The following is a 27,227-nucleotide window of genomic DNA, read 5'->3' as shown; positions in this document are numbered from 1 at the left end:
TTTTTGACGCCCCGCTGCACCTTCTAATCCGGCCGAGTCGTCCTTTACTACTCCAGTCCGGGGAAATGATGCATTATTTATATTCCCTTCTCGGCCGTTTGGCGGCAGGCCGGCAGGCCGCGGCATGACGGAACGTAATCAAAACCGACTAAGATAAAGTCCGGCGCTCTGTCCGGCCGGAAAGCCCAAAGCCTCCCAAAGCGGGGTAGGCATAAAGATGTTGTCCGGGGACGTTTATGGGCAAACATCGAGTGAAACCGAGTCGCCACTTTAAAAGGCATCGGATTATTATATCTGTCCCGGCCTGACCTTTTCATCGAGAAGTTGTGACCACGACCGGGGATCAATCACTGCGATGAGGGAAGTGAGTCATTTAGCCTCGTCACGACCGAGTTCGAGGCTCATTGAAACAGAGTCCTGTGGGAAGAAGACCGTCCCGACCTTCTCGCGTTGCGGTTCACGTACGCGCCAGATTCAGATTCAAATTCAAACTGTCCGCTTTCTTCTTGCAAAGAAGTCTCCTGCTACGTTCAGGAACATTTGCTTTTCACTTTCCTCCAAGGACATTTGCGACTTGTGACTTTTACAGGACGGCCCCTCGGTGCGCCTAGATGTGTCGAGTAGAGGAGGCAGCCGGCAACAAGAACTCGGAGAAATGTAACAATATTCTGGAAAAATAAATCAACCAACGTTGCACGGCGTTTTAAAAGGAACAGGCCCTGCATGCTAAAAACCTGTCACGATGTGTGATTGCAGAGGCCAGGGTCAGCCAGCCCGTCACATTGTTTTCGACAGTGAACTTGACGAACGCCGTAATATACATGTGAGTGAAAGTCAGAAAGAGAGAGAGAGAGATGGGTGTCTCAATTTCACCGGCGTTTACAACAGTTGGCACCACGCAGCCACTAACAGGAATTCGGGCACACGGGCGGCGAGTTCGCAGCGAAGTGCCACTCTGTGCAGACGGACGGACAGACAGACAGACAGACAGACAGACAGACAGACGGACAGAAAGCAGCTGAGGATCAAGTGCGAGGGCCAGTGCATGCCCGCCGCGGGTCACGGGCGCGGCGTGGCGCGTTGGACTTAATTTGCGCCCAAATCATCATCATTTGGGCGGGGCGGGGCGGGGCGGGGTGGGCCGGCCGGGCTGCGGTCAGGGCCGCAAGGCGTGCCAACCTGCCGCGCCAAAAGTGCACCGAGGCCAACCGCAGGCTCGCAGGCTGCCGGCACCCGCATCCAAGGGACTCAAAGAGCGCCTGGCGGGTTGGCAACCCTGCGCTCGGAAGACGCCCGTGCGTTGCGGGGCGGCCTGCCCGCCAGTCCGCAGGCGTTCGCCGGCCGGAGTCCCGGCGGGGTTGGTGGGATTGGGGGGGGGGGGGGAGGACAGTAGCGCTCGTAGCGCACACCGACGACCGACGGCTGGTCAGTGCGCGGCTGCGGACTACGATTCCGAACTCGTCGCTTCGTCGCTCTGTCCCACGCGCGCACGCGGCCAACGCGGCGCCCAGCGTTCACGCGCGAGCGAGACAGAGAGCACTGTTCGGAACGCTGGTCAGCGACGCCGCGGTGCGCGCGGTGCGCGCGGTGCGGTGAGGTGCAGTCCCAGCAATGATGGGCCAAATCCGTATTAAATAGAAAGCGAGGCGAAAGTGAGGAACGGTAGCGCGGTGCGCGCGGCCGGGCCGGCCTTGCCTCCCTCTGCTCATCACAGGCGACGACCGCCACGGCGCGGCCACGCCGCCACAACACACCGCAGGCGGCAGTGCGGCGGCGCGGCCCTAGACACGCCCGCCTCGCCTCGCCCGCCGCGCAGCAAAATTCCGCGTTTCAGCAAACGGACGAGGAAAGTGGTCGCCCTGCCGCCCTGCCCCGTTTTAGTGCCGCGTGCCGCGCCCCGCGCCTCGCCGTCACGTGAGCGAAGTTTCGTCTTTATTGGACGACTGCGGCTCGGCAGTGCTCGGCAGCCGCCCCTGCCGCGCGTTGCAGAGCTTGCAGAGCTTGCAGAGCCCAGCGCGGCATGCGCCAGGCAGGAAGACATTCCCGCGGTGTCACCCGCGCCCTCTGCGCGGGGGGCAGGTCCACTGTATGACCAAAACGGAGAACCGGCAGGCAGGCGCCGGGACTCGAACCCGGCTCCAGAACTGCAACGCCATGCTGCAACTCGCTCCGCTGCGGAGACTGCCCGGTGTCCTCCCTCGCGACCCTCTTGGCGGTGCACCCGGCTGAACCGGGGGGCGGCCCTGGTGGTCGGACTTGGCTCAATAAAGCTTCTGGCGCGAGGTGACTTTTCACAAACACTCGATAAATTCTTTTCGGCAACGGGCTCGCCCTTGCGGGCTGCGGGCCTCGCGACTGGCCGGCCAGTCCGGTCCGACAGGTGCAGGGCAGAGCAGGGCCAGCCTCCGCGCTCCGCAAGTCTCAGGGCTGCTGCCGCAGTGCTGCGTGCCGTAACCTTCGAGGGTCCGAATCAAAAGGGCTTCCATAACTCTCCTTTTCTTTCCCGCAGGCCAGTTCGGCCCTTTGAGGGTCCGCCAGCACGCCGGGCCCGAACACTGACCCTCCGTCTCGCTCGCGCCCGCTCGGGACGCCTCACGAGCGCGAGAGAGACAGGCGTCACACACGTCATGCGCATCTCGTGTTGAGTGAGGTCCGGTCCGCGACAGGTGCCTCGGCCGCCCTGGCCGCCTTGGGCCGCAGGGGCGTTGCTCACTTTCGGCTTTCGTTTGATTATGCACCTCTCTGCACCTCTGCTTTTCCCGTCGATACAAAAGGAACAAAACACGCGCACGCTATTTCTTGTTTCTTCTTCTTTTATTCACTGTTTTTTGTCGCTCTCCCTTTTTTCGAGTGAAAAGAGACTTTGCCGCCATAGCCAACAGCGGCAGCTGGCTCGAGGGGCACAAAAGCCGCACCGTCGAGTTTATTTTCCTCTCCGTCTTCCCCCAATAGATTAGTCGGCTGTTTGGAATACGTTCGCGGAAATGCGTCTGCAAATAAGACGGCTCCAGACCGCCTCGCTCGCCCCGCTCGCAGAACACGCCGAGGAAAGTGACATGGTTTGCCTATTCAGCGCCCCCACCTCGCGCCGAGCCGAGCCACGGCACCGCCACGGCACCGCCACGCCAACAACAAGCAACACACTGTGCGACACGTCGCAGGCAGGCGAAGTAGGTCCTTCACGCTTCAAAGTCCCGCCACAAAGCGGTTGCAGCGCGCCTCTGTAAGTGTGTGTGTGTGTGTGTGTGTGTGTGTGTGTGTGTGTGTGTGTGTGTGTGTGTGTGTGTGTGTGTGAGCGTGTGTGTGTGGGAGAGGCAGCTGCTGCTCCTCGCCGCAAACCCCTTCCCATACGGTCCGAACAGGGTCCCCGACCCCCGTAGAGGGCCACAGGCAGGCCTCCACAGGCCGCCACAGGCAGGCTGCCACCGCCACAGGGCCGCGGCGGGGAGGGCCGCCTCCACCCATGACTCATGCCGGGAGAGGAGCAAGTAGACAGGCACCGCCAGGGCACCGCGCCCCGTCCTCGGGCCTGCAGACTGAGAGTCGTTTCCGTCGCTCTGTCTTTCTCGCGCGCACGTGGGGCGTCCCCTGCGAGCGCGAGGGAGACAGAGCGACGGAAAGGACTCTCGGACTCAGGCTGCTGCCCGGGGCCCCGGGCCCATATGCGCGCGGCAACGCCAAGCTCTGACCCTCAGGACGAGGACGACGGCGAGGAGGCCCGGCAAGTCGACTTGCAGCTTCCAGCGCGTTCGTCGCCGTATTTGCTATGACAGTGACGTCGAACATTTCTCGTCCTATCCGCGGCACACCTCGACAAACAAAAAAAGTCTTTGTTTTTGTTTTTAATCTCCGTCCGCTGCGCTGTGCGACGTGACGCCGTTTTTTTTCGGTGCGTATAGCGGGCGGGCCGCGCGCTGTCCGCCTGCCTTATTATTTGCCGAGCCGGGCCGTGCGCCGTCTCTCTCGCACTCGAGGGCGTGCCGTACGGGGTGCGAGAGAGACAGAGCGACAGAGCGAGGCAGAGCCGCGGGCGGTTCATGTCCCGGCGGCGTGACGCGGCGACGCGATTGGTCCAACTTCGCGCGGCCGCAGGGCACCACAGGGCACCGCAGCCTCTTCAAGTGAGAGTGGCAAAGTGAAGCGGCACACACACACGGACACTCACTGACTCACACACGTCACACACGCGGGCACGTACACGTCACACGGCGCGCCGTGGCGGCGGCGGCGGCGGCTCCGAGGCTCTGACTCGGTCCCTGTTGGCGGCTCGGTTCATTTTTCAAGTGGACCCACCCGAGTCAGTCAGGCGGCACACTCTCCCTCTCGAGCCAATCAGCGACGAGTATTTTTTTTTCGCATCACTGGCGGCGGCGGTTTGCGCGACGGCCAGTCCAAATTATCAAAAGTATACGTGAAAAATACCGACAAAAAAAAATTGAGGGTGACGTGAAGGGGAGTTGAACCTCGGCCGGAGGGCAGTGGAAGCCTTCGTAGTCGGCGTCGGAACCAACTGAGCCACCGAGCCGGCGCACAGAAGTGCGAACGGCTGACCGGTCCCGTGCGGTAGTTGGGCCGGTAATGCCGCAAGCTCCGCGGCGTTTGCGCGTTCAGGGTTTCGAGTGCAGGGCGGCCAGCGGCCGAGGGTGGCGGTGATCGCATACCGACTGCGTCGAACCGCGTAATCGCGTCCCGAAGCTCCGAGCGTAACAAGAAAAATGGCGCGGTGGACGTGTTGCTAATAACAAAACGTTTCTCCTCGTTACCTCCACCCACGTGTCGTTAGAAAGCAGCGTGACTAACGCCGGACGGACCAGCGGACAAGCCAACGGACGAAAGGCAATACCGGCCAGTTTACCGAATCCAATCGCCGGTACAGTTTCACGCGCACGGTACGCGGCTGTGCGATATCACGATGTATCGAAGTCGATACGATATCATGCAACAACAAAAGTGAATTTTGCTAATTTAAAGAAAAATGACTTTTACTTTGCAGAGCCAGTTTTTTTGCGGTGCCCTCGCTGGCGGCGTGTGCGCTCTGGAGCAGCGCGTCGATTCCTTGATGGAGCGGCACGACACGGACGCACGGCACGGAGGCCGACGGAGGCACAGAGACATACCGCGCGGCAGCGGCCGAAGGCCTGAAGGCCCGAAGGCCTGACACTGGGCGCGGCCGCTACCGTTAGCATTACATCACATGGCACGGCCGTCCTGCCCGGCTTGATGCCACGGCCTGCCCGGCCTGCCCGGCCTGCCACGGCCGGCAGACAAAGGACGAAAATGACCGTCATTACTGTAATGAGGATCCCGAGGATGGTAACGGAACGGAGCTCCCGATGACCGCCTAGGCCTCGTTCGAGTTCGACAGGTGTCTGGGTCAGCGCGGCGTCACGGCGTCACACAGTGGGCCAGGGAGGCGGCCAAAACTCTAGACGCGTTTTGAGCCCCGCAGAGTCGCTGCGCAGAACGCGAACCGAGCGTGTGACCCCACCAACGGATTCCTCGTGCGGAGAGCAATCGATTGGTGAGGTTACACGTTCGGTTCGAGTCCCGTTTAGCGACTTTGGAGCTCAAAACGCGTCTAGAGTTTTGGCCGCTTGCACCGGCCTTCCCCTCGGTGCAAGGCCCAAGGTCCGGGACGCGCTGACGGCCTGCCGGCCTGGCGGGCCGCCGCTTCTTCGTCGGGCAGGACGCGGAATAAACGAGTCTAATTGCGACGCGGAAGGGCGAGCCGTTTCGAAAGGCGACAGCGCGACGCCGCGACGTGTGGCGGTGGCAGTTAGTTTCCTTGCAAGGGATTACACATCAGGGAGCTAACTCGGACCCGGGGGGACCTGGCGGGGACGGCCCTGCCTAGGGTCCGTCCCGCAGCCCGCGGCCTGCAGCCTGCACTGCGGCCTGCACTGCATAGGGCGGCACCAGCGGCACCATGCAAAAGCAAGCCTTGCCCAGGGAAAGTTAAGAGGATTACGGCGGTGCTGCTGCACACAGTTCCGCGGTGGCGGACGCAGACGACGACGTGGACGACGTGGACGCTGAAGGCCTGCTCCGAGCTTTCAGCCGCCCTACTTCAGACGCTGCCAGGCATCTGCCGTGTGGTTTGGCACTGCCCCGCTGCGGCCGCTTGAACGGGGCAGTCAACCACCGCAGCCACGTGCACTAATGCGCCACTCCGCGATAGCCAGGTCCTTGGTTCAAACCCGCGTGCTGGTTTATTTTTCTTCGTTCAAATTGCGTTCGTAACTATTGCCGACTTGATAAGAGGTGCCAGGCGGAGCGCCTGCGAACCTCAGGGTAGGCCGACCCGCCGAACACGCGTGCGTCGGTTGCCTACACTGGCAGGCGCTTCCTCCTCTACGGAGTCATTGCTGCGCGCTGCGCCACACGGTGAGTTGGCATGCGGGATGCACACAATAAAAATGGAGCAACGCCGTCGGTCTCCCCTTTTCGGGGTCCTTGTGCCACGCCGTGCCGTGCCGTGCCGTGCCACGCCAGGCGCGGGACCAGCCCACCGTTGCAGCAGCCTTGCGTCAAGAGGCTGCCCATCTGGCCGCGCCTGCACCGCCAGCACCGCCAGCACAGCACCGCCCTGCTCGTCCATAAAATGAGGCTAGTTTCGGACCGCCGCGCGCCGCCGCGTGTGACAGTGAACTCGAGTGCCCCGCCCGCCCCGCTCCGCCCCGCTCCGCCCCGCCCCGCCCCACCCCACCCCGCCCCGTCCCGACCGTAACGAGGCAATACAATGGGAGTACCGCAATGCAATATGACGAACATGCAAAGTGCGGTGGGAATCGGAGACATGCGACGCCTACGCCAATCAGAGCGCAGAGCGGCGCAGAGCGGCGCGGAGCGGTGCCGAGAAAACGACCCTGACTGCACAGGACTGCACAGGACTCGCTCCCCCCGCGGTGGAGCCTCTCGAGAACGCTTTCCGAAGCGCGGCGCGCGCAGCGCACAGTGACTCCGAACTGTACACGCTCTGTCTCCCTCGCACCCGCACAGGCCGGCCCGCGGGTGCGAGGGAGAGACACGCAGAGGAAACGGAAGTGGCGTCGTTAGCGATACAGGTGCATCGCGGATAACGGCCGGCTGTTAACAAGTACACTGTACACCGCGGAGGGCCACAGGGCCACAGGGCCGGCTGGTCGAGCAAGGTCGAACGCCAAACGGCCCGTCCAAGGGCTGCTTACTAGCGTCAATTACCCCCGCGCCGTAAAAACGGGTAATTGTGTCTCGGCTTACCTCGGGTTGAACGCGTGAACAGCAACCGCCCTGCAAACAGAAAGAAGAGGTAAACTTAGTGGCCGGCCGACGATCTGTGCATTAGAGGGCGACGACGCACAGTGGGTCAGAAGACCGGTGGAGGCGGCCAAAACTCTAGACGCGTTTTGAGCTCCAGAGTCGCTAAATGGGACTCGAACCGAGCGTGTGACCCCACCAATGGGTTGCTCTCCGAACGAGGAATCCATTGGTGGGGTCACTCGTTCAGTTCGAGTCCTGTATAGCGACTCTGGAGCTTAAAACGCCTCTAGAGTTTTGGCCGCCTCCCTTCTGGCCCACTGTGCGACGCGCGCGCCGGCGTGGTTGGTTGGCGACAAAGGACCCGTGACGACGGAGACCTCAACGCGAGGTAGTACGAGAACCGGCCCGCTTGGAGTGCGCCTCGACGGAGTGCACGGAGTGTCCCGGGGACGGCGTCTCGAGGGCAGTGTCCCGAGGACGGCGTCCTGCACTGTCGCGGGGCCGCGGTGCCCTCGGCGGTGCCCGCAGACCACCCAGCCGGGTTCATTACGTTTTCACGGCCAGCCCAGCCCAGGCCATGCAGTGCGTCTTTGTCGCCGTCGAGTCCTTCCAGTCCTCGCAGTGGCGTGGCGTGGCGGCGCACGGTGCGCTGTCAGACCGTGTAAAACCGCAGGGCAAGGGGAGAAGAGAATGGATTTGGAGTCCCGGGCCGGACCGACCTCAACGACCTGAAGGCAAGCGCGGGAACGTAGCCACCACGACGGGCATGACAGCGAAACTGTACACACGGTCGCGATAGCCGAGCGGTTATAGTTTCGTGAACCTCGCCCGTGCGACGCGGGTTCGATCCCGGATCGCTTCCTCTTATTTTTTTTTATTCCCACAGTGGACTCTTGCCTCGGTCGCGCTCCACTTTTCGCAGTGTAGTCCGGACGCCACCGCCCAAGTCGCAGCGGGTTCAGCTTATGAGTCAATCCCTGCGCATAACCTTACAATAATCCGCCCACTCGAGGCGGGCGGGGCGGGGCGGGGCGGGCCGCCTTTGGACCGCCGTTGGCTTGCATCCATTCGCACGCAGCATTTCGTCTCTCCGTCCTTCTCTCTCGCACCTCCACGGCCCACCCCACGCGTGCGAGAGAGACGGAGACACGAAAACGCTGTGCGTGGCCGCGTGGCCGCGTCGCCCTGCTGCAGCCCGGCCCGCAGGGATTAGCGGCCGGGCCGTGCCGAGCCGCGCGTTCCCACGGACCGAACGCCAATCGCAATACGAATGCGTTCCGTTTGACAGTCACTCGTCGTTCGCCGCGATCCCGAACGGCGCCCGACCGTTTAGCAGTGCGTCGGCGAAACGAAAATAGAACCGAGAAGCACGGCGCCACGCCGCGTTGGTGCTCCGCCAGCGCCGCCAGCGCGTTAACGTTTTTATCGCCGAATTTGGCCGCGCATCGACGGAGTGGACGCCAGAGCGCTCCGTCTCCCTCGCACCGACACGGCACGACCCATGAGTGCGAGAGAGACGGAGCGACACGACTCCTCGGAATCGGTCCGCTAGGCTGTCCATTGGCTGGCAGGCCGCTGCACGGTCATTTGCATACTCAGCAAACGTCACACACGACAACGTGGCGGCCGGGATAGCACATCAAACAAATTGCATCCACGCCGAGTGCTCTAGTGCTTCGATGGCGAGCGCCGCGCCAGTGTGTGTGTTGTGTGTGTGTGTGTGTGTGTGGTGTGTGTGTGTGTGTGTGTGTGTGTGTGTGTGTGTGTGTGAGGAAGAGCAGGCCGATGGACGCGACGGCGGCGGGAGAGCGGCAAAAGAAAGAAATGGATGAAAAAAGAAAAAGAAACACACAATGTAAAAACAAACAAGCCAGCCAGCCATTCATCGATGAGGGCGATATGGCGAAGGGAGCCAATTACAAACATTAGCGCCCCTTCTCGCAACTCATTAAAGTCCGCCGAAAATAAGAAGGAGGATCACTCCTCCAAGGCGGTGATTATGGTGAGCAGGCCGCCGCGGCCCAGAGGCTGCCAAAGGGTTGAGCCGAGTTGCACTGCCCGGGCCACGTTCCATGTGCCAGTGTGTGTGTGTGTGTGTGTGTCTTTCAGTGTGAGAGCATGTGTGTGTGAGAGAGAAAGAGTGCTGCAGGCAAAAGGGGGCGATGACGCGGTACGAAACCGAGCATCGCCGGAGAACAGTCATTTCGAGCAATGCATCACCATCGGCCCCATCGGTCGTCATTGCGTGAGGTAAGAAGGGCGGGGGCCGTGACGCCATCGTGAATAATAAACAGTACAAGTTTTTTTAGGGCTTCTTTTTTTTGTAAATACGAGGCGGCATGCGTTCATTATGGGGCCTGGGCGCCAGAATGCATGAGAATTTCCCACTCACGTTTAGATCTCCACAGTGAAAGAGAAGGACTCTGGTTCACTTCACCCCTTCGGCCCTGCCTGCTTTAATTACAGGTTCAACTCATCGAAGCGAGGCAAGGGTTCCGGCCGCCACGTCGCTCCGTCTCTGTCGCACTCCCGGCGCGTCCCGCGGGGGCGCGAGAGAGACAGACAGAAGCCTTTCGCTCGGCAGGGCTGCACCGGGCCGCTCGTAACCACCACGTGCCTGCACCGTGCCTGCACTGCACCGTGATTGCTTCAAATCGGCGTGTCACAGACCGACCGGCCGGCCGGTGCGTTCAACTGTTCAATAGTTGCGTCACGTTCACTGGAAGTCCAGGCGCGGAAACGGCGGCGCTGGAAACCGGAAGGGAGATGGCCGATAGGCGGGGTCGTTAGCTCAAAATTGGGAGCGAGAGGAAAGTTTCGATGAATACATAAAAGCGTTTGCGGCAGGTGATTGCGGCGGGTAAGTGTTGATAACGCACTGGCCGCACAATCCTCCCACGCGAAAAAAAGAAGAACAACAGAATGGGCTCAACAAAATGAGTGAATATGTTTACACGCGCACAGATTTTCGCCCAATGACGTGCGCATCCCAGAAATAAATTTACTAATTCTGCTCAATTTTCATCCCGTTTTCAACTTTCAGATATTTAAACAAATCGACTTTGGCACGAGCCAGAAGCACGCGGCCCCATCTCGAGTGGAGGCTTTTCGTTCCGAGTGTACCACCACGGTCATCACAGGGTCGCGTCTGGGCGTGCTGGGCGCTGGCGGCGGGTCATCGCTCGCTGCGTCAGCTGCCTCAGCCAAGTCGGCCTGCCCGTCGCGGCCAGCGCGGCCGGCTCACACCACGCCTTGCACCACGCCCTCCGCGACGTCATCAAGTTTTCATTATTTCAGCGCAATAACACGCCGCTGCGAACCGCAATGTGTAATCCGCGGAGCCGCGAGGCCGCTGCACCCCACCAGGGGTGACCTATACTGTACAGCCCTATACTTGTATAATACCAATACTATAATCCAAATACAAAAAATGCCGCACGTTTAGTGCAGTTCCGGTTTTAAATGGAAATTGTAAAATGTGGTGAATAAGCGTTCAGCGATTCCCAGACGAAACGTTAAAGTGGAATGGCGCTAAGACTGATGGACTAGGTGCTGAGCTCTAAGATGCGCGGTAGTATTTGAGTCTCAGAGCGCAAGCCGGACCGTGATTTCAACTAACTTCCGTATTTTGTAAACCCCTTGGTACACGAAAACACTTAAACGACACAATTATCCAAATATAATTTCGGAATAATACCTATAATACTCTATAATGCCTATAATATTTAATACTTCGTACCCGGTTCGGAGAGTCAGCCCCCCTTGCCGACACCTTGGCTCCGCGTCCGCGACGGCTCGGGCCTGGAAGTGACGCCGGACAAACAAATCCGGGAGGTATTAGCGAAGGATCTCCCCTTCCCTGAGGTAGACTACGCGGCGAACTTACGCACGCACACACACTCACTGAGAGGTTCACGACGGCGTTGCACGCAAGGCGCATATCCAGTGCATCGGGGAGATCCACCGACCCACCCGGCGGCGGCAGTGCCAAGGCGCCAAGGCAGTGCGATCTTTATCCTGAAATAGTGCGCCGGGCAGAACAAAACAGGCCTTAAGTCCCATTATGCAGATCGGGCAGCGTTTTGACGACGACCGTTAGGCGAGGACAGCACGCACCCCGACAGTGTGCCCGACAGCGGGGCGTTAACAATCACACCGGATTGCTCGAATAACAATGAGAGACGAGTGCGCTCGGCGGGCCGCTTGGGTGTCAGTTCGGTGCAGTTCGGCCTGGGGGTACACTGTAAAAAGAACCACGCACCATGTCCCCCCCCCTTTTTTGTCGCGGTGTACCGAACAATATGCAGAGCGCCGCCGCCGCCCTTTTCCCTTTTTTCCGCGAGACGAGTTACTGTTTAAAGAGGAGCCAGCAGGGAATGCTGCCTGCACCGCCTTCCGTTCGAACGCAAACAATACCGAAGCACGCTGCGACCTAGCCCTTGGCCTAGCCCATGCCTTCTTCTTCTGCGCCATGCATAACTACTTTTTAAAAAAAGGAGTTTCTAAAAGCTGTTAAAAAAATAAATAAAATAAGGTGGTTGATGAGGTGAACGTCCCCGTGGTGCCGGCGCTGCGTACAGAGCGGCTGGCTCCTCTAATATAAATCAGGGGAGCAACGGGAACGCGCAGGACACCGTCAGGACACACACACACAAACACACACACACTGGAAGGACGGCCGGCACCATGGCACAAAGCGGACACCATGGTGGGCACCACGGCGGCCACCACGGCCACCAACCACGGGGCGGTAATTAGAGTGCCGTTGTGTGTCCCTTTGAAGCGGGGCGGAGCGGCGAAGCGGCCGGGGAACAGGTTCGAATCCCGGACGCGTCGTGTCATTTTCATCGCTCCGAGTTTTGCTTTTTTTAACGTTTTACTACTAGTATATCTAAAAAAAAAAGCCGCTTTGACTATCTTAAATTTTTGTCATGTTGATTGGAAAAAAAAACTTAAAATTTACTTCAAAAAAGCGCTGAAGCTCTGAAGCCCTCTGAAGCCCTGATGCGCTGCCGAGGCGCCAAACGGCGTCGGCTCCCTTTCAGCTAGGAGCCTCATTCTCGGAAACACAGAGATTATGCAGCAGTTCCTATCCAATTAGGAGACAAAGCGCAATTCCGCACCCTTTGCCTCTTTTTTCCCCGACTCCCTTTTGAACACAATTATTTGGCGAGTGCATTTCCCTGATGGACGCGGCGCCGCGGCACGCATTGTGCGCCCGCCACTGTAAAGAGTGCAGCAGTGGATGGCAGTGGATGCGGGAAGGAGGGGAAAAATAAAAACAAAGCGCGTGGAATTTCACCCCGCGATAACAAGAATGGCTTGCTCATTTTGATAGCGGTCAACTAGTTGAGATGCGGTCACTACACCACTTTCCGTCTTTTGAAAACTGCAACCGCATGGATTTTTTTCGTCGTTCCTCTCGCAAAGACAATGATGTTGTCCTCGCGTTTGCGCGGCGCGCGGGTTCTAAATGACAGATGCGCCTAAAACGCAGCTTCCGGCCGCAGCGCCGCAGTCACGAGGACAGTAAGCGCAGCAAGTGCAGCCAGTACAGCCAGAGAAGCGTCAGATGACTCACTTGTCGCCAAGGCTCTGCTGTGCTTTCGTCGCTCTGTCTCTCTCGCACTCGTGGGGCGTGCCGGCCGGGTGCGAGAGAGACAGAGCAGCAACACCGTTCCACACCAGCCCGCCAGCCATTATGGACCAAATCGAGCGGCACAGCGCGTCTCTCTCTCTCTCTCTCTCTCTCACTCATTAGACCTGCGACCTCCCTCGCAGCACGGCCTGCTCTCAGAGCGTGATGATTGGCGGCAGCAAAGGCCGGGCCAAAACAACGGACGCAGTGCCTCTGTCTCTGTCGCACCCGTGGGGCGTTGCGCACGGCCGTAGGGGCACTGCTGCGACGCGGCGACGGACATTGTAACAGGCTGAGCGAAGACTGTCCGGCGTGATTTAAAGCCAAAAGGTCACACGGCAGCGGTCCGCGTGCCCCGGCCCGGCTTGTTTACAATTCTTTTTACAAGTTTTATGATTGGACGGGGCGAGATAGCGGGTCCCTGACCCACGCGTTTACGAGCGCGATTACAGCACCCCGACAAAAGTCCGCCTCCTCTGCGAATAGCGGCCAGCTTCCTGCAAATAGTGCCCCGTGCATCCCCCTTTCTTGCAAACAGTATCCCCCCAACCTGCATCCCTTTTTCTGCAAACAGTGTCCCCGCAACCTGCATCCCCCTTCCTGCGAATAGCGCGCTCTTTTATTCCTTCCATCAGGCGTTCATTCTCCTGCGAATAGCGTCCATTTCCCGGCGAATGACGCCCGCCGGTGATGCAATTTGTGCGTCCCCCAGATCGTCCATTCGCTGAACTAACTGTCCGCCCAGCTGAGGCTGCCGCCGCGCTGCCGCCGGTCGGCCGGCGAGCCGCCGCGCGAGTCCTGCAAGTTCAATGCCACGCGCGGGGCTCTGTGTGTGTGCGTGTGTGCGTGTGTGTGTGAGAGAGTGCGTGTTAGCCCATACGCCGCGGCGTGTTGTGTGTGGGTTGTGTGCGGCACTGCTGTTTGAACGTGCGATGGTATGTGCCGCGCGCTTCTGAGTTTCCGGGCACCGGCGGCGGCACCGGTATGAGAAAGTGTGAGGCCTACCACTGTCAAAAAAAATAAATATTCAAAAAAAAATCTTGAAAAACTTGAAAAATTTTAGTAAAAGAAATCTTTTAAGTGTCTTAAAAGTCCTTAAAGCTGAAAGCAGACGCGCTGCAGTTTTGACGCCCCTCCACCCGAAATCGCCGCCACTTCCTGCCTCCGCACTGCTCCGCTCGTCCTCACTCGTCGGGGGCGTAAAGGCGGCAATACGTGTAACTCTATCCTCGGTGCACTTGCCGCCTTGCTCGCTGCCGCACTGTACTGTACTCGGGCCGCACCGCACAGGCCGCGCAGGCCGCGCGCACGGCAGGGCATCAAAGGCTGCCTTGACTAGTGCACGGATGCTCTTTACTGCCCATACGGTTTACGCTTCGGAAACTCACACACACACAACACACACACACACACACACACACACACACACACACACACTGTACAGTACAGTGCACCGCAAAGAGCGGCGGCGAGGGCGTTTCACAGTGGAGGTGCGCCTCGCACCCAAAGAGTGAGAGATCTTTCGGGTGGATGGGGCGGAAGGCAGAGGAGCGGCCAGACCGGCCGAAGAACGAAAAAGCGTGATTCTGGAAACGCGTGCTGCTTCCGTGCGAGCGTGCGTGTGTGTAAGTGTGTGTGTGCGTGCGTGGCAAGTGGGCCGGGAAATTAGCGTGCCACGCATCGAGGAGTAGCGAATGAATTAAGAACGCACAAAGAGCTTGCCGAGTGGACGGGCCCACACTGTACTGCAGGGCCGCCTTGCGCGAAGCAAGGGACGACGCGCCCACACTGTGTGGAGTCCCCCCACGAAAAAATAAAACTCTTTTCCCGTCTCATTTAGGTCCCACGCGATGCAGCGGCGGCGGCAACAACAACAAGAGCGACGCCAAAAATGCGCGCCCCCTCTCCGCGTGACGTGTTGCGTGACAACGCGTGACACTGCGTGACACGCGGGGCGACTCGGTGACAAGCCCCGCCTGGCTAGCAGTGCCGCGACGGCTGCCAGAAGCCCCAAAAGAGGAGCCCATTCGGACATGTTAATTTGCTTGCTTTCCACGCGCGTCTGTCACGCGGCCCACAACTTTCCACCCTTCTCCACCACGACCGCGCGGTGGGCCAGAGGGCCGGCGCAGGCGGCCAAAACTCTAGACGCGTTTTGAACTCCAGAGTCGCTAAGGGACTCAAACCGAACGTGTGACCCCACCGACGGATTGCTGGGGTCACACGCTCGGTTTGAGTCCTCTTTGGCGACTCTGGAGCTCAAAACGCGTCTAGAGTTTTGGCCGCCTCCACCGGTGGCAAATCTACTGTGCGTGTGGCACGGCCGTCCGTGGGGACAATGCCGGGCGGGGAGAAAATGCACCGGCTGGACTGGTGCACCCTACACCCGAAAACGCAGAGACTAGAACAGCGGTTCTCAACCTTTCTCGGCTCGCGACCCCAAATTTGGAGCCAAAAATTTCCGCGACCCCCAGGAAAAGTTTCACGACCCCACGGGACCCCTCCTTTAGCATGCCACTGCGTCTGATCCGAGGCGGGCATTTTGCTCCCTCAACGGGCAATTGGTCTTTGGACTTTCCTTTAGCATGCCTCTGTTACGGAGTGCGATTATCAGTCTTAGTTTGGGGGCAGTATTGTCTCAAAGTTGGCCAAAACGCTCAGAAATGTCTTTGAAAAATCATGTTTTGGGTCGATTTTAAGCAGCCACTGCGTCTGATCCGAGCCGGGCATTTTGCTCCCTCAACGGGCAATTGTTCTTTGGACCTTCCTTTAGCATGCCTCTGTTACGGAATGCGATTATCAGTCTTAGTTTGGGAGCAGTATTGTCTCAAAGTTGGCCAAAACAGTCACAACGGTTTTTCAAAGACATTTCTGAGCGTTTCGGCCAACTTTGAGACAATACTGCTCCCAAACTAAGACCGATAATCACACTCCGTAACAAAGGCATGCTAAAGGAAGGTCCAAAGAACAATTGCCCGTTGAAGGAGGACGAAATACCGCCTCGGGTCAGACGCAGTGGCTGCTTAAAATCGGCCCAAAACACGATTTTTCAAAGACATTTCTGACCGTTTTGGTAAACTTTGAGACAATACTGCTCCCAAACTAAGACTGATAATCACACTCCGTAACAAAGGCATGCTAAAGGAAGGTTCAAAGACCAATTGCCCGTTGAGGGAGCAAAATGCCCGCCTCGGATCAGACGCAGTGGCTGCTTAAAATCGGCCCAAAACACGACCCCAGCTACCTCGCCGCGACCCCTTAAAATTTTTTCGCGACCCCACTTGGGGTCGCGACCCTAAGGTTGAGAACCACTGGACTAGAACGACCTTCTGCGGCGCTTCTGAGAAGGCGGTGGCGTCGCCGCTGCGCTTCTCCAAACCGCGCCGCGTTTTCGCCGACGCCGCGCTGACTCCACCGCCGTCAGCACCCGTCCCTCTCTCTCGCACTCGCGCGGCGTCGCCTGCGGGTGCGAGAGAGACAGGGCGAGTGAAGCAGCGCGCAGCGGCGAACAGTGCGACGCAGACCGCCTCGCCAAAATAAAGAGACTCCCTCGGCGGACTTTGCAGTCGGTCTCCTTTGTGGCGGACGATTGCTTCCGCGTGAGACTCCGTCTCTCTCGCACTCACGGCGCGGCCCGCGCCGTGCGAGAGAGACAGAGAGCGAGCCGCGTGAGGAGATTGACAGGCGGTCGGCAAAGGCAGAAAAGGGAAGCGCGCCGCTCTATTTGATTTGCATATCGTCCGGTGATCTGGCGCCGCGGACCAGGGCACTGCAGGGGGCTTCCGTGCCCAGCCGAACCTGCTGCCGGAAGCGGGCCTGGCCAGTCGATCAGAGAGACACAGAGGTAGGCAGCCCGGCGCTGCACTGGAGCGAGCGAATTTCGAAGAAACAGTCCCTCAGTCCATCGATCAGATTCCAAACTTAGAGGAGATGCATGGAAATGAAGCAGCGGAGCGCCGACAAGACGGCGTCCATCAACGCGCGCTCTGCCCCCCCCCCCTCCCCGAGGTGTCCCTCCCTCCCACGCAAGACCGCGTGCAAGACTATGAATAGCGGCGGTGGCGGCGCACGCAGACTGTCGCGGACTTGGGGACGATTCTCGCTTAATTTCGGACAGCGAGGGGCGAGGCGTGGGGGCGGGGCGTGGGGGCGGGGCGTGGGGGCGGGGCGTTCCCTCTGACGCCCTGATGCGTCCATCAAAGCACGACAGGAACAAAAGCACTACGTTTCTCACAAAAATTTTGACTGGGGTAGAAATGGAGTGTTTCGAACCCCGTTTCTTTGATCTTACTGTCTGAGACGGATACCCCAGTGAGCGCGGTTACGAAAGATCGAAAGATGTGGTGGCCGGCGTTCATACACGACTGCCGCCGGCGAAAAAAAAAACCCGCCGTTGCCGGGACTCGAATCCGGGCCACTGCGTGCGCGGTCGGCATGCCGCTGGCTGAGAGAGATACAGAGATTCCGCGGATTTGTCTGGCAGTGGACGGAAGAGAGCGCGCACCAGAGAGGGGCTCGCATTCTACCGCTGTGCGAGCGAGAAAAGTGGTGCCCCTGAGACGCGCAACGCGACGCAATGCCGAGGCGATGCCGAGGGGGGTGACAGCACAGCGGCACACCACTGCAAAGCGGTGCACGGCACGGCACGGCACTGCACTGCAGGGTCACGCAATCCGAGGAGGAGAAGCAGTGCACGGAGGACGAGGAGGAACCGCCCGGCCAAAGAGAGCGACACACACACCACACACACACACACACAGCCTCGTCCAACCCACGCATCTCGGCGTCGCTTCCACGGCACTTACGGCCACCCCGCTCCGCTTGGCTCCGCTTTGTTGACGCGACCAAAGAGCGACGCAATCGATATCTCGATCCGGCCGTCCAGTCATGGCAACCACACTCTCACACACACTCACACACTCTTACATCATTTCGAGTCCCACCCTATGGCCGTCTCCAATGAGCCCACGCGCCTACAGTGTACCGAGGCGAAATGGCCGGACAGGCCAGTCCGGTGTCGCTCGACCGATCGGAGGGCATTACGTCTGCCGATCGCTTTAAAAGGGCTTTAAGGGCACCAACACCTGTGAGGGCACACTGCGCGACGCAACGCAAGCGGCGCTCCATTACCAGGGCCGAAATCGGAGCCCCGGATTACAGCGTGTCGTCAAATCCGGCCCAGTTTTCTCTGTTCCGTGTAACCTTGCCCCTGGACCACCGGCAGCCACACGCATCGCCAGCAGACCGTCTCTCTCCCTCTGGCGAGGGACGAGCGAGAGAGACAGCAGGCACTGTCCAGCACCAGCCGCGCAGGTCGCATGTCTGTCTGCTCCTGACTCGGCTGCTGCTTCCACACTCCGTCTCCTACACTGGGACCCCACATTCCCCGCTCTTCCGTGTCGACGTCATGGTCGCGTCGAATAAGGATTTTCGGAGCCGCACGCACAGCACACTGGGAAACGATGAAAACGGCGAACGGCACGCGCGTTTCAATGGAAATCCCGGTCTCATTTTCTCGCTCGATTTCCATACCATTTGCATATTGATATGGATAACTGTGCAGTACGCTCCACCGCGCAATGTGTGTCTAGTGTCGCGCGCGCGCGTGTGTGTGTATGTGTGTGTGTGAGAGAGAGAGAGAGAGAGAGAGAGAGAGAGAGAGAGAGAGAGAGAGAGAGAGAGAGAGAGAGAGAGAGAGTTGTGTGTGTGTGTGTGTGTGTGTCCGGCCGTGTCGGCGTGGGCGCTTAGCAGTGCACCGCGCCGCCTGGTAGTCAGACCGCCTCGGCCGCCTCCTGCTATTTGCAGCTCTGCGCACTGCAGCCACGTTAGAGCTACCTGCACTGCAGTGTAGTGAAGTGCGCTCGCAGCCTGACGCGCCGCCAAGGACGGGCCGGCAATTTTCCGCCGCGCGATGAATGAATGAATACATTGTCAGACAGAATGAATAGTCACGCAGCGGTAAATATGGCGCGCGGTGTACTCAGGGGCATAAATCCTCGTCAGGGGGGATTTGGGAATGAATGAGTCAGTCGGCAAATGACTCACTAACTGATTGACTGACTGCCTGACGAACTGACTGATCAAAACGAATGAATGAATGAATGAATGAATGAATGAATGAATGAATGAATGAATGAATGAATGAATGAATGAATGAATGAATGAATGAATGAATGAATGAATGAATGAATGAATGGGCTGAAGCACTTGACACGGTTTTGCAAGGCCGTGGTGCTCGTTACTGTAACAACGTGAGACAATGACGGGGAAGTGCGCAAGTCGGCCTGATGTTGGTTTTCATTTTCATTTTCATCCCGACGCCGTCATCGCGCTGCCCTGTCCCCGACGGCGTTTTTAATCCGTATCATCATCATTCCAGGTCCGTTCCTTTCCACCTTTTTCTTATCCGCTCTTATTTTCCCGCGCGAATCTCATTCCCCCTGTCCCTTTCGCGGCTGCAGGCTGCAGGGCTGCGGGCCTGCTGCTCGCGTAACGTGATGAAATGCACACAGTAGTTGCAATCCGATGCACCGCGAGGCGGCGCGGCGGTGCAGCGCTCTCACCGGCCGCAGCGCGCCGTGCCGCGGTGCCGCGGTGGTGCCCACTCCACCGGTCGACATGTTGGATGGCCGTCTGCCTGCCTGCCTGCCTGACCGCCTGCCCACTCCGAAAACATTCGCAAGCCTCGCGCTAATGCGACACGATAAATTTGACAGACGACGTTGGCGCCCGCGGTCGGTGCGCCCAGCCGCGTCCGCCGCCTGCACTGCACAGCGCCTCTGCCTCTCTCGCACCCCCGCGGAGCCTGCGGGCCGCCCCGTGAGTGCGAGCGAGACGCCTCGGGGAATCTCCGTTCCAAGGGCGTCCCAATAAAAGCACGATAGAGTCGTAATTATAGAGACGAGGATGTGATGGACAAGGAAACGAACGGCGTTTTGGGGCCCCGGCCCGGACTCGGCCCGGACTCGGCCCGGACGGACGACGCGTCTCTCTGTCGCTCCGCGGCCGGCGCCGGGCCGGTGGCGCGACAGAGACGGCGAGCCGCGGCGAGCTCTGTTGCCCCAGCAGGCCCCGCAACGGGCCCTACGCCCTGCCCCGCCCTGCCCCGCCCTGTAGGTCACACGGCCAGGAAGGCCCTCCGCGGCCCTCGGCCCTCGCCGGGCCAAACAGAGTCGGACCAGTAGGAGTAATATGTCTTGGAGGAGATGCAGCCGGTCGGGCCTGCGAGCCAGCGGGGCCAGCGCAGCCAGCGGAGCCCGGGACATGAATGTGCCAGCGCGATCGCATCACTCACAGCCCACACACACAGACACACACACACACACACACACACACACACACGCGCTGCAGCGGCATCGTGGCAGTGACCTAGTCGCATCCGGAGGAAAAGTCCGCCTGCGGTAAAATTTTAAGAGTTATTTCCCTGCCTCCACGCGGAGAATGGGAGACGAACAACAACAACAACAACAACAAGGGTGAGGGGGGTGGGGAGGCAGGCGGCGACCACCATATCGAGTGAGCCAGAGATCGAGGCGGTGAAGATCGGTGGAGATAGCGGCCGGGCTGCGCGGCGGGGCTGCCTACCCTTGCCGACGCAGCGCCGCCTTGGCTCGCCGCACCGCGGTGGGGGGCGCCGCTCCAGCCCTCCGGCCGACCGGGGTGAGCGAGGTTAACAATATGCAATCAGATCGGTCAGGAATGGGACGCGGAGGGGCGTGGCGGGGCGTGGCGGGGCGGGACCGGGGCTGTCCGGCGTGGGCACTGCATCCATTGCAGCAACATCCAGCCAGACCCGGCCAACGTCTTCGGTGCGAAATTAATAATACTCGACTACCGTTACGGTAGCGCTGCCGCGGTGCAGGCACGGTGCAGCCGCGGTGCAGGCAAGAGCGGCGCGGCCTGCCTGACGGGCTGGCGGCCTGGCGAGTGGCGGTGCGACGTGTCAGTTTATTCCCCTTTGAGGCCACCGAGCCGCCCCGCGATCTGCATCCATCTCAGACATCCCAGAGAAAAGGAGAGAGGAAACTGCCAACACTTCCAACCTTTCCCTACTAAATGGCTTTGTAAAGGGAAATAAAAATGAAATTAAAAAGTGGGTATTCGAACCATGATAATCGACGTCAGAATCGACCCGTTTACCCACGCGGCTACGCAGAGGCTGCCAGACCCCGGCCCCGCGAGTGCCAGCGAGAGTTTCGCCGGGCCCTGCAAATGGCCGCGAGAGTTTCGCAGGGCAACGCGAGGGCCCGCGAGCGACCCCGGCGCGTGCGTTCGTCATCGCCGTTCTGGTCCGGCTTTTTTCTCGGGCAGAAAGGAGACGCGCTTGTCATCGCGTTTGTCTGTCGGGCCGAAACGGAGCGACAGGTTAGAAACTGACAATTTGCCGACACGGCCCGGCAACATGGAACATCAGTCGGTCGTGTTCGCGAGCCGCAGTAAACACGCATTCGAACGGATGCGCGGCAAACGCGGGGCGGCGCGGTGCGGCCGGCACACACACACACAGACACACAGACACGCCGCACTGACTCTCACTAGTGACAGGCCGACATGCAGAATGGGTTGCAGCGCAGTGCCGCGCGGTGCGACTGTCGATCCGTAAATGTTATGAGTCCGCGGCTAGGCTTGGGGCTGAGCGACCTACTGGCGGACTGGCAAAGTGAAGCGAAGTGGGGCGTCGCGAAAAAATGGCCGCGAATGAAAACAATAACGCGCGAGAAAGCGGACCGGAAAAAACAAAGTCAACCCTCGAGCCGAATGCACCGCACCGCGGCAGACTTCGTCGCTGTCTCTCCGGCACTCACGGGGCGTGCGTCAGGGTGCGAGAGAGACAGAGCGACGACTCTCGGAATCAGTCTGCAAGCCTTTGGACTGCGATCCACCGGCGAACGAACCACTCTGCGACCCAGCAGCGGGCCGCGGTGCTCCGGGCCTGCGCCGCCGCGCCCACCCACGCACATCCTGTGTGCTCCGAAACCGGGTGAGTGTCATCGTGTTGCTCCATCGGGGTGGTCTGCTCCAGGGTGACAGACGCGGAGATGACACGACTGCGTGCGTGTGCGTGTGCGTGTGTGTGTGCGTGTGTGTGTGTGTGCGTGTGTGTGTGCGTGCTGTGTGTGTGTGTGTGTGTGTGTGTGTGTGTGTGTGTGTGTGTGTGCGGCCTGCGCAATGAGGCCCGCAATGCGCGGCGGGGCGCCGAATGCCGTGGCGACACCTTGGAACAGCGCGTGGAACAGCTGCACGGCGTCTGGGCTGAGGCTGGCTGAGGCCTCATTGGCTGCCAGCCTCGGCTGGGCCGCCCGGCCGCCAGCATGACACAGCGGTCCTACAGTGTGGCGAGCAGGTCGCGGCTTCGCGGCGCTGGAGCGGCCGGCCGTTGGCGTTCCCACTGCAGTACGAAAACGGCCCGCACGGCACACTGGCAAAAGGCCCAGGGCGGCCCGGCCGAGGCCCAGATTAACGTGTCATGCAACTCCCTCAAAAAGGTGCCACGCCCCGCCCGCCCCGTTCTAGCGTCGGCCCGGCCGGGCTGCGTGCGGGGCGGCCGCGGGGCGTTCATCACGGCGTCCATCACGGCATCACCGCAGCCGTGTGAAAAGGGGAGCGGCGCCGGGATTCGAACCACGAACCTCGAACGCACGCCCAGGTCCGGGCCCTTGAACGTGCCCCGCAGCGACTGCAGCGACGGGCGGCAACCGGGCCGACTGCCGCTGCCCAAGCCGCTGCCCTTCCCACCCTGACGTGCGTCACTCCGTCTCCCTCGCACTCACGGGCCGGGCTGGCGGTGTGCTGGCAGTGTGCTGGCCCCCTTGGGGTGCGAGAGAGGCAGAGCAGGCAAAGCGACGAGGCTGGCCCCCGTGCCCGCCACAGCGTGCCGTTCTCACGGGATCCACGGAGCGCCTTGCTGGCGGGGCGCCGCGCCGGGGGAGGGGGAGGGGGAATTCAAATTGCCACCGGAAGGAGCAGCCAGTCGTGTCAATGGAAGCAAATTGAACGAATCAGCGAGCAGGCTGCACTCGCTGGCCGCGCTCTGGAAATAATGGAACTCGTTATCGTTACCCTGCCCAGTGTCCGAGTCGGTAACGCACTCGACTGCGGCGGCGAGGGTCGTGGGTTCGCCTCCGGACGTTTCCATTTAGTTTTCGTTGTTCCTGTTTTTCGACTAAGATTCTTTCATCCCGCGGAACTGGCCGCTTGCCCGCCACTCTCCCGAGACAACGCTTTGGACGAGAAGGGCGCCCGTAATCGCGCGCGGACGTCAAACTGTTGCATTTCCATTTGTTGTTGTTGTTGTTGTTGTTGTTGTTGCCGCGCCAAAGCCATCGCGCACGCGTGCAGAGCTGCAGAGCAGTCCCACCCAGCCTCAGCCAGTGATAAATGTCCTCCGGTCCGTTTGAAGTGGAGCGAGAGTGAGAGGACCGAGGTGTGGAGGGGGAGAGGGGGTCGTCGCCTTGACCGCACGGCACGGCGAGGCACGACACGGCACGGTCTCAAAGGAAACCGATTGGCGCTCGACCCAAACGCAAGACCACTCCACTACCCACAACAAGGAGTGACACAGCACCGGCATTCAGCACACGAAAAAAAAGGGTTAAGAAGTTGGAGGAGTCTTGTTTTGAAACGCAGAAAAAAGTACACCAAATATGTACCTGCGTGGAATGATGGCGTAAATCCGCGGTCTGCATCCGGTTGGATGCATGGCTGCATTGCATGGCTGCATTGCATGGCGTGGCCTGGCAAGCAGGTGCAGGCCAAAACTATCAATTCGCCCCTTCCCTTTCCGTCCCCCTTTCACTGGCATTAAACGCGACTATGAAGTTCGCTAATTGAAAGAGACTCGATAAGGTGGATAAAAAAGGGCCGGGAAACGGAATGGAAGTTAGGTTAGGTGCGGCCGTGCCGCCAATGGCGCGCAATTAAACCGGGCTAGCGACAGGCTGGCCACACGCGCGCCGGCAAAAAAGCGCACAACTCATATAAGCCGGAGGGGACACGACAAAGCGAAGGGTCACTGTCAAACCAATAATGGGTACCCCTGACATAAATACAAATGGGCTGGCTGAGAGAGAGAGCGCGCACGTTGATGGAAGTTGAAATCGCGCCGCAGTTTTGTGCCCTCTTTTTTCGCAGTGTACTTTTGTACACCTTTGTCTTACTTGGAGTCCTATTACGAGAGCGCAGAGCGGCGCAGAGCAGCACCGCCAGGTGGCGCGTCACAAGGCTGCGTCTGAACCGCAAATCGGCACCCACTATTTACATTGTTCCCTCCCTCTCTCTCGCCCTGGCAGTCCGAGCCGTCTGAGCCCCTCCACGCGGGCCAGGCCACAGGCCAGGGCATTGCCGGCCGAGCCCGCTGCAATTCAAATGAGGAAACGCGATACTCGTGCCAAAGCGTGGGCGAACCAAGCATAATAAAGAAAACACAAAAACAAACAGAAATTTTATACATGCGAAAAAGAGGGGAAAAGTGGCGCGGTGACAGCATCGGGTAATGCAGCCTTCCTGAGTGCGTGTGTGTGTGTTTTTGCGCGTGCGTGTTGACGTACAAGCCGCGCCGCTTGCATTTCTTTCATAAAAGTGAAAAGTCAAATTAACCGTTGCATTAATCGCTGGCGGCGCGCAAGGCGGTGGAGACTGCACGGCCTTTCGTAATTTTCTCTGTACAGTCGCGCACCGCATTACTAAGCCACACGTCCAGTCCATCCTTTCTCTCGGCGCGATGCAGCGAAAAAAGCTACACAAAGCCAATCAAACTCTGCTTTCTTCTGGCGCAAAACTGTCCGTCCGTGCGTCCGTCCGTCCGTCCGTCCGTCCGTCCGCGCGGCCCCGCGCTTTTCCAAGAACTTATCAGGACGGAACGCACCCAGTGAGTGATAATCGCTATTAGCGCAACACGCGTCGCAAATGAAAGGCCGAGCTCTGTTCGGCAGAGTCCGTGTCTTCGACGACTTCGACGACTTCGCCGTCCGCCCCGAGGGCCCCGTCCCCTTTTCGAACGGCCCGGCCGTCGGCAGCCTGGCGGTCTGGCCGAGGGATTTTGAACGTGACCTGCCAATAATGGCCGGCGCTTGATTTAAGCCCCAATTATTTCTCTGATTTGACCCTTGGCGGCGCTTGGCGGCGCTTGGCGGCGGGCTTTATCGTGCAGCCGCAGGCTTGGCCGCTCGGCTTCGCGCTTCGCAACACACCGCTGGAAAAGATTGAAATCGGACCGTCGAAATCGAAGCCCCAGAGGGAGGCCCTCGAGACAACCTCCTTGCCGGGGCCGTCGCACAGTGGACCAGAAGACTGGTGGAGGCGGACAAAATCCCGGACGGATTTTCAGCCCCGGAGTCGCTGAATGGGGCTCAAACCAAACGTGTGACCCCACCAATGGACTGCTCTACGGACGAGGAATCCATTGGTGGGGTCACTCGTTCGGTTCGAGTCCTGTTCAGCGCCTCTGGAGCTCAAAACGCGTTTGGAGTTTTGGCCGCCGGCGCCGGTCTTCTGGCCCACTGGGCGTCGGGGCTGGACTCAGCCCTTAAATACCGGCACCTGCAAATAATGGCTTCTGGCGCCAGTGTCGCGGCGTATCGAGGGCAGTGGACCGGCGCGCAGTGTAGTGCACGCACTGGGCCCCTGTAAATAAGGCGCGGGGTTGGCGCCTTTCGCCGAGGGCTGCGTGCGCATAGCGACGCATGGCGTGCGAATAAGGCGACGCGGAGTGACCACCCCGAGACCACCCGCACCGCGAGGACGGCGACCTGGACGGCGACCCGCTGCCCTATGCTGGGCTCAAAGTCCGCGCGCGCCGTTTCCTCCGTTCAACATTGTCAAACTTAGTAACATTTTCTCGGTGGTTCAGAAACAAATCTCGCTTGAAAACACGTAGGGCTACCATGCTCCGGTGCCGCGCGATGTCCCACGTCGTGAGAGCAAAAGTTGAGTCGCGGGAGGGACAGACAGCGTTGTTTCGTCGTTCCGTCTCCCTCCCACCTGCACGGGGCGCACCGTGAGTGCGAGAGAGACGGAGCGAACTGGTTCGAAGGGGTCCCGAAGTGCGGCAATTGATTCGCTCATCAGGGCGCTGGCGCGCTGCGGGCTGAAGACAGGCAGGCCAACCTCCCCTCCCCTCCCCTATCAAAATCCATCCCCCCGCATCGGCTTATTCCCGCCGGATATCCTCTGCGTGTGTGCGTGTGTGTGTGAGTGCGGCCGGTGGGATGGGGGCGGCGGGGCGGCCGGTTGGCAGGGGGAAGACGTTGCTGCCCTCATCCTCGACGGCCTCCTCTCGGCGCGGCTGGCGCGGCTGGCACGGACGCCAACAACAACGTCGCCGTGCTCTCGGCTGCGTCCCGCGCCGTCCCGCCGTCCCGCCGTCCCGCGAGCGAGCGCCTGGGTTCGAATACCGATGACTCTCGTTTGGCGGTTGTCGTTCTGCCGCCAAGCTGAGGGTCCAAATTTGTATGTCTGTCCCTCGCTGTGTAGTATCTGTCTCGGCCGCGTGTGTGCGAGAGTGTGTGAGTGTGCCCGCGCAACAGGAACACATTCTTGTTGGCCGTCCTCAACGAGCGCAGCGCGGCCAGCGGACTGGAAGGTCCGTCATTTGGGGCCAATCAGGAAGGACCCTTCATTATCAAGACGTGTCCTGCCGTGCCGTGGGGCCGTGGGGGCCGAGGTGGGGGCCGTGCCAGGCGAGGGCCGGGAGGGCAGAGGGCCGGCCGCCGTTTCGCAGCCTCCCAATCGCGCTTAATTGCGGCTAATCGTGTCTCCAATTACAAAATGAGAATAATGTGCGAGAAAACGTGTGTGCAGAACGCGGCGTAATTCGTAATTTAATGAGACCCGTCATCCGACAGACAATGGGGAATGGGGGTTAGAAAGTAACGTTTTTCCAACCGGTGTCGGTCACTCGGCGACGACGTGGCGGACAGTTATCGAATTAAACGAGGACGGGGCGCGGCCAGGTCACACCGGCGGCGCCACACAACAAAGAACAGCGATAGCCGGGTGGTTTAAGGCGTGGACTGTCGCCCCAAGGCCCTGGGTTCGAGCCCCGACGGGTTCCTTGGTTTCCTCCGGCAAAAAGAAGATATTACTCAACCTGTCTACGGACAGTCATCCTTGTTTATTCCTCGGGTCGGGCAGGTCGGTACTCTTGTTTTTAATTTCGTGTCTCGGTCTTTTTGTTCCGTCTCGTTGTATTTGGCGGCTAAAAGCCTTTCCGAATACCGGGCCGTCCATCCCGTCTAATTAGAAGCGCTTCCTCCAGGCGAAGGAGGTGCAGCCGTGCCGCAGCCGTGGCGCCCTAGGTGTACTTTGTATACTTTGTAGGCGGGCCCGGCCTGGGCCCGGCGTCCGCGTTATC

General features: G+C 59.9%; 1 protein-coding gene across 1 annotated transcript in view; it reads right to left on the bottom strand.

Moving 5' to 3' along the window:
- Window positions 1-27,227, bottom strand: part of LOC117639866 — an 81,167-nt gene that overhangs the window by 53,243 nt on the left and 697 nt on the right. Inside the window, exon 2 of the mRNA XM_034375811.1 lies at window positions 7,240-7,269. The gene's annotated coding sequence lies outside the window, so the exon portion shown is untranslated. The remainder of the gene's footprint in view (window positions 1-7,239; window positions 7,270-27,227) is intronic.

Source organism: Thrips palmi, unplaced genomic scaffold, assembly GCF_012932325.1.
Source record: "Thrips palmi isolate BJ-2018 unplaced genomic scaffold, TpBJ-2018v1 HiC_scaffold_12, whole genome shotgun sequence".
NCBI lineage: Eukaryota > Metazoa > Arthropoda > Insecta > Thysanoptera > Thripidae > Thrips > Thrips palmi.
The sequence above is the reverse complement of the archived record's forward strand: the minus strand, read 5'-3'. Positions and strand labels throughout refer to the sequence as shown.